The following is a 7500-nucleotide window of genomic DNA, read 5'->3' as shown; positions in this document are numbered from 1 at the left end:
ATATAGAAGACTAATGTTGTCTGCTACAAGTGTGGAAGAGCAGAACACTACAGTCGAGATTGTTATCAGACATAACAGCAGACCAAACCAGTTGGTCAAGTGGTTAAAGGTAACCAGGTGAAGCAAACTATGAAGAGCAGTTTGGGGAAGACTGACTGAAGACTAAACAAAACAAGCAGTGTTTAGCAACCAATGGAAATGGAACTTCAAGCAGTGAGTGGCTGAGCAGCTTGGAGGCTTTTAAGCCATATATCTATGAAGGTACGCTGACAACTCAAGGAGGAAGTGTGCAGGTACCAGTCAGAGTATTACGTGATACGGGGAGTAACCATAGTGTGGTAGTTCGTGGTGCTCACCCACAGCTGGAGAAGAATCTCACCAGAGATTCAGTTATTTTGAAGGGTATAGGAGGAGAAGAGGTAACTCCTATATGCCTCTTATACCTGTCCTGTGAATTGGTGACAGGGAATGTTGATTTTGCTGTAAAGGACTCATTAGCTGTTGAAGGTGTACATGTTTTACTGGGTAATGAAGTTGGTGGTGTACCATTTGTTCCTTGACCTATAGTGACAGACAAACCGTTAAGGGTTAGTCCTACGGTAGATTTAGAGAAGAAAACCCCACCTGTTTCCAAGTTGTGTAACTACCAGGAGTATGAAGAGAACTATGTTTGCCAGTGAAGATACTGAGGATTTACCTGCGCCAGAAGGATCAAGTGAAGGATCTTTAAGCTTAGAAGAGCTGTTCCAGGAAAGTGAAGTTTTCCCTAGTGTTGGTAATGAAGAGATTTCCCAAGAAAAGGAGGATCCTGTTGTTATTAAAGAGACTCCGAGTAGTCAAAGTGTTCCTGAAGATAGTAGTGAAACTACAGAAGCAGAGTTAGCAGATATGGAGAGTTCAGCCCTTGAAGTTGGTCAAGTGACTAGAGAGAAGGTAACGAAACTGCAGAAGAGGGATAGAACGTTGGCTGATTTGTTCTTCAGAGTTGTTGATCAAGAAGAGATGCAACAAACCTCCACCTGTTATTATCTAAAGGAAGGATTGCTAATGAGGAAGCATCGACCTGTAGATATACCAGGAAATGCTGAATGGGGTGAATATCATCAAATTTTGATTCCATATCCATTGAGGAAACAAGTTGTAGCAGTAGCTCATGAGTCTGGACATATGGGAATCAGGAAGACTGTTGAGAAGATTATGAAGTATTTTTTCTGGCCTGGACTTCACAAGGATGTTAGCAGATTTTGCAGAGTGTGTTACACATGCCAGATAGCTGGAAAACCGAATGAAACCATTCAGAAAGCACCCCTACAACCCATAGAAGTTAGAGGAGAACCCTTTAGCAAGGTAATTATAGATGTGGTTGGGCCACTTCCGAAAACAAAGAAAGGAAATGAATATCTGTTAACATTAAAGTGTCCAGTGACTAGGTATCCTGAGGCGATTCCGGTAAGAAGTATAAGTGCAAAGGTAATTGTTGAGAAGTTGGTGGAGTTTTTCTCCAAGTTTGGAATACCAGAAATTGTGCAAAGTGATAGAGGAACGAACTTTACTTGAAAATTATTCCAAAATGTGATGAACTTGTTAGGAGTAAAACAACAGTTATCAACTGCTTATCATCTAGAGACTCAAGGAGCCTTGGAAAGGTTCCACCAGACATTGAAAAGTATGTTAACTAAGTATTGTGATGAATCAGGAAGAGAATGGGATGCTGGTTTACCTTTAATGTTATTTGAAGTTAGGAATGCTTATCAAGAAAGTATGGGATGTTCACCAAAAGAAATGATTTTTGGTCGAGACATTAGAGGTCCATTGAAGATTCTTGCAGAGAATTGGGAAGAAAATCAAGAGGAAATCCAAGGAGAATATGTGAAGAACTTGAGGAAAAGGCTAAGAGAAATTAGAAAATTCTCTTTAGAAAATTAAAAAATAAGTCAAGAGAAAATGAAAATAAAATATGATGCTAAGACTAAGCTAAGAAATTTTATTATTGGACAGCAAGTTCTAGTGTTCTTACCAGTGAAAAGATTTCCCCATACCAATAAGTTTCAAGGTCCTTATAGGATAATAGAGAAGTTAAGTGATCGAACTTATGTGATTGAAACACCAGGAAGATGGAAACGACAGAGGAAGATACATGTGAATCTTTTGAAACCTTACTTCTCAGAGACTAAAACTGAAACAGTGTCAATAACACAGACAACTTCATCTACAGAGGACGATGATGGCTACGAATTGGGAGCTGAAAGCAAGATGAACAATTCTTCAATATTAGAAAATTTGGAAGATAAACTAAAACATCTGAGTGTTGAGCAAAGTAATGAATTAAGTGAAGTGATTCAAAGTTTTCCTGAAATTTTTGCAGATGTACCTAGGCATTCCAATCTGACAAAGCATGAGATAAAGATCAGAGAAGATGGAAAACCTTTTAAAATGAGAGCTTATTGCTTATCACCTTTTCATCGTGATGTTTTGAAGAAAGAAGTTGAATATTTGTTGCAGCATGGATTAGCAGAACCCAGTTCAAGTCATTATAGTTCCCCCTGTGTGTTAGTGAAGAAACCAGATGGCTCATTTAGGATGTGTTTCGATTATAGGAAACTGAATTCCATCAGTGTGGCTAACAAGTATCCATTGCCTCTTATTGATCAATTACTTGATAATATTGGGCAAGACAAATTTGTTTCCAAGATAGACTTGTTAAAAGGATATTATTAAATTCCCTTAGATGAGAATGCTAAGTTGCTGTCAGCTTTCATTACTCCTTTTGGACTGTATCAATACACTGTTTTGCCGTTTGGTCTGATGAATGCACCTGCAACATTCCAGCGAGTGATGGATCAACTACTAGGATCAATAGAAGGAGCTGGCGTATACCTTGATGACATTGTGATTTATTCTAATACATGGGAAGAACATCTGAAGATATTAAGGAAAGTGTTCAAGAAACCATGGGGAGCAGGACTAACAATCAACTTACAAAAAAGTGAGTTTGGAAAGGCAACTGTACAGTATCTAGGATTTGAAGCTGGAAAAAGCCTATTGATGCTAATGTAGAAGGTATCTGTAAGGCAACCCCTCCTGCTACAAGGAAACAGCTACAAAGATTTTTGGGCGTGGTTGGATTTTATCGCCGATTCTGTCCAAATTTCTCAGCCGTAGTAGCTCCCTTAACTGACTTAACCAGTCCTAAAAGCAAGTTTGGACTCCAGAATGTCAAGAATCATTTGAGAAGGTTAAAACCATATTAACTTCAAGACCAGTGCTTCAAGCTCCAGACTTCAGTAAAAAGTTTGCGATACAAGTTGATGCATCTGACTGTGGAATTGGAGCTGTTCTACTTCAAGAAGATGACAACAGAATCTTCCATCCAGTATGTTTCATGTCTTCAAAGTTGAAAAAGCATCAGAAAACTTACTCAACAATCGAAAAAAAACATTAGCATTAATCACAGCATTGAAAAAGTTTGAAGTGTATGTGAACTGACCTAGGAATGAAGAAATTTTAGTGTTGTCGGATCACAACCTAATCTCATTTCAGGAAATGAAAAATAATAATATGAGACTGACCAGGTTATCTTTATGCCTGCAACCGATAATGTAAGTGTTAAACATATTTCAGGAAAAGATAATGTCATAGCAGATTATTTATCCCGTTGTGAATCGTTGGATTCAAACCCGGGATAAGTAATCTTCTGGGGGAAGGAATTTCATGATGTTGCCTTGTAATACATATATCCTCCTATAATTTTGACATATTTACTTTTTTTTATCATGTGTTATGTGTAATGATGATGATTGTTGAAGTGTCGTATTTAGTTTGGCATCAGATCTCAAAAGAACTAATGATTAAATAACTTAATAGCGTGATTTAGAATTGATAATAAAATTTTAATAGTAACATAGTTTAGAATGAATAATATCTTTCTTGATAAAAGAGTAGTATATGAACCCGTGTGTGTCCAGCAAAGACTTGTTTCATTTCAATTGTCATCAGTTGAGATAAGAGAGAACGCTTTGTTTCGACTTAATGTGATGAAAGGTTGGAAAAACAAATGCCGATTCGTCCCATACGAGCTCAAGACGAGTGATTTCATGTTGTTACATGTATTGTTCGGGTCACGTACGTAACTTTGAGAGAAAGAATACATGTCTTGATCAGTTACACCATGTTTCGTAAGATTGCATTCAAAACGTTTTGCTGGGATGACGTCACTTTCCTTCTAGAAATTTCTCCTTGGTATCTCGCACTCAAAATGCTTTAATGACGTCACCTCCCTGCTTCTAGAACTTTTATATCTCGCACCCAAAATGCTTTAATGACATCATGTAATTGTTTCACGTGTTACTGGAATTCTAAAATCTGTTTCATTCTGTTTTTCAAAACTGATTAGTTTGGTTCCCTCTCTCTCTCTCATTCTTAGAAATAGATTACTTTTAACGTAGTGTTTTGTGGTCACATATTAGCATTAACTTTTGAGATCTGAATTTAGTAAAGTTATTTAATTTGTAACGACGCCTGGTAAAAAGTGTGTTTTGGGGTAACTCAGCTGCAGCAAGTGATTTTACAGAGATTTTCAAAAGTTTGTGTAAGTTAACATGAATTCTACTTATTAATACCATGGTATGATAACTAGGGAAATTGTGTATGAGTAAAATTGTTATTGATAAATCTTATATGTATTTTTGTGTGTTTTTCTGTTTGCAATCTCTTCATATTTTCACCTTTTATTTTTTGTTTGTAATGTAAAATTTATTTACGTAGTATTTTAAATGTTTCTTGGTAATTTAACATTACATACTTGATTTAATATTTCATTTATTAAGATTTTCTTTTCAAATCTTGAGTAATTCTTGATAGTCTTGATAGTTTAAATTTTGCTTAATTAATTTAAATTCCTGATAAAGTTTTTGTGAATTAGTTTTGTTTCATAATTTAATTCAAGAATTAATTAAGTGTTGTGTTATTTTCAAGTAATAATAAATTTTTCATGTTGTGAATTCTGATTATAAACTTTGAATTTAAAAATAAATTTTTGTATTTCATTTTTTTATAAAAACAGTCCTTCATTTATTGACCATCAGTGAGTAGGACTGATTGTGCGTGAATACGGCAAAGTGATAAACATGTTTTGTTCTTTTAGTTTTGCTAAAGTGAATTAAGACCAGGGAAACAGAGTTGCTTGATGGAGTGATGCCCTTTTACTCTAGAATATTTCTAGTTGAATTTTTGATACCTCACACCTTCTGATAAACTTAGTTCGATTCTTTCAAGTGTTTGATAAATAAGTTTTTTCTTAAGGGATCACTGTTACCTTTAGAGTACTCAGTCGTAATAAATAATGTTATGAGAGTTCAGGTATTTGGCTGAAGTGAGGTATATTTTTGAATTTTGAGATTAGTTGTTTAATAACCAGGTACTTGATACATCATCATGACAATATATATATATATATATATATATATATATATATATATATATATATATATATATATATATATATATATATATATATATATATATATATATATATACATTAAGTCTGGGATGACTTTGGATGAACTATGTGCTGACCTGTCAGAGGCGCTTCCCCTGCAGGTGCATTTGTGTCGAAGCAGCAGGTTTGCACAGTTGGATACTGAGAGCTATTTGATCATGATTTAAGTCCATGGAGATAGCATGATCAAACAATGACCCGAGGTCGTCACATTTCCAGAAGAATTGGATTGAGTGAGTGCATATGTGTTGCACTCACAGATAGTATATTAACTAGGGGACAGACTCTTGCAGGGAGTTTGCATTTTGAGACTGGGTCTGTTTTGGTTAGTGGTGAAGTGTCGGAAGATTGCCACTGGAAAATCTGTTATTTGTCGCCATAGAAAGTGAGTACCATGATTCACGAACACTTATATCTTTTCCAGACATTTTTATGGAAAGACCAAATAGTGCTGCAGTGAAACCCCACTGTGTCTCCCTTAAGCATTTTCCTGGTCTGTGTCTCCAGTGTGCATTTTTCTGTTTTGAATAGGAATGACATTTAACATCATTTCAGGTTTTAATATATGATATGTTTCTTTCAACAGGAATTCTGGTTTCGTCCCGTGAGGACGAATATTTTGGAAGTGGTGTTATTTTTTTTTACATACTATATGACATTTATTGTGGTCTAGAATAATTATGACATTTTATTTTGTGACCAGGGTGTTAGTCACTAGTATCAGCTGGTTTAGAATTGATAACCTGAATGTTTGTGTATCAGTTTCCCTCTAGTGATGATTTCCATTTATAGAGGGTGGAATAGACTCCATTTCATGATCGTAGCTTTTGCTGAATATCTTTCGTTAAATTTGCAAATAAAGTTTATTTTTGTACTTCAGTGTTTAATTCTAGTAGGCCTTTGCTTAAGAATAGGTTCAGTGAGAGGAGTCGACAAAGGAGAAGGAATTTGCTGACCCAGGGAACCACTGCTACTAGAGACATCTTAGGAAAGTAAGATGATTGATTCTGTTCTTAAAACAGATATATCAATAAAAGAATGACCCTATTTGACCTGGGAATAGGTTCATTTAACAGTGGTTGACAGCGGTGTTAGACATAGATAGATAAATAGATAGTTAAGGTTACACTCCCGAAGAGACATATCTTATTAATACTGGTATTGGCGTCTCAGAATAGGATTTTGACGGTTCAGCGATTCAGGTTAGGAAGCTGTTGTTGTGAGACATGCCTGAATCAGTCTTTCTCGAGCACGACTCTCTGAGCGTGTTTAATGATGCATCACAGGATGCAAGGTTTTAATGTGAATAGGGATTTATAGGTTTTAGTTCATATTGGGGAATGTCTAGGCATATTTATTATGTGCACAGTGTTTAATTGCGGTATCTTGACTGCTTGTGTGTGTTAAAACACGCAAAAAGATGCTAGTGTTTTCTCTCTCTCTCTCTCTCTCTCTCTCTCTCTCTCTCTCTTTCTGAGAAGGTTCTCGTTCGCCATCAAGCAGGGGCGTACGTAAGTGTTATTTTTTTATTGTTAATTTTAATGTCACATTGCATTGATCTTTATTGCACTGCAACTAATTTTTGGGCAGTGGCTGTAGTGATGTCACCCCCTGAGTGACGTATCAGTGGTGTCATTAGTTGGGGCGAGTGTCATACAATCTGTGTTACCCAGGCTACTAAGTGCTGACCTGTCAGTGACGCTTCCCCTGCAGGTGCATTTGTGTTGATGTTGCAGGTTTGCACATTTGGATACAGGGAGCTCTTTGATCATGATTTAAGTCCATGGAGAAAGCATGATCGAACACTGACCTGAGGTCGTCACATTTCCGGAAGAAGTGGATTAAGCGAGTGCATATGTGTGTTGCACTCGCAGATGGTATATTAACAGGGGGACAGACTCTTGCAGGGAGATTGCATTTTGAGACTGGGTCTGTTTTGGTTAGTGGTTAAGTGGCAGAAGATTGCCACTGCAAAATCTGTTTTTTGTCGCCATAGAAAGTGA

Source organism: Macrobrachium rosenbergii, chromosome 41 (assembly GCF_040412425.1).
Source record: "Macrobrachium rosenbergii isolate ZJJX-2024 chromosome 41, ASM4041242v1, whole genome shotgun sequence".
Taxonomy (NCBI): domain Eukaryota; kingdom Metazoa; phylum Arthropoda; class Malacostraca; order Decapoda; family Palaemonidae; genus Macrobrachium; species Macrobrachium rosenbergii.
The sequence above is the reverse complement of the archived record's forward strand: the minus strand, read 5'-3'. Positions refer to the sequence as shown.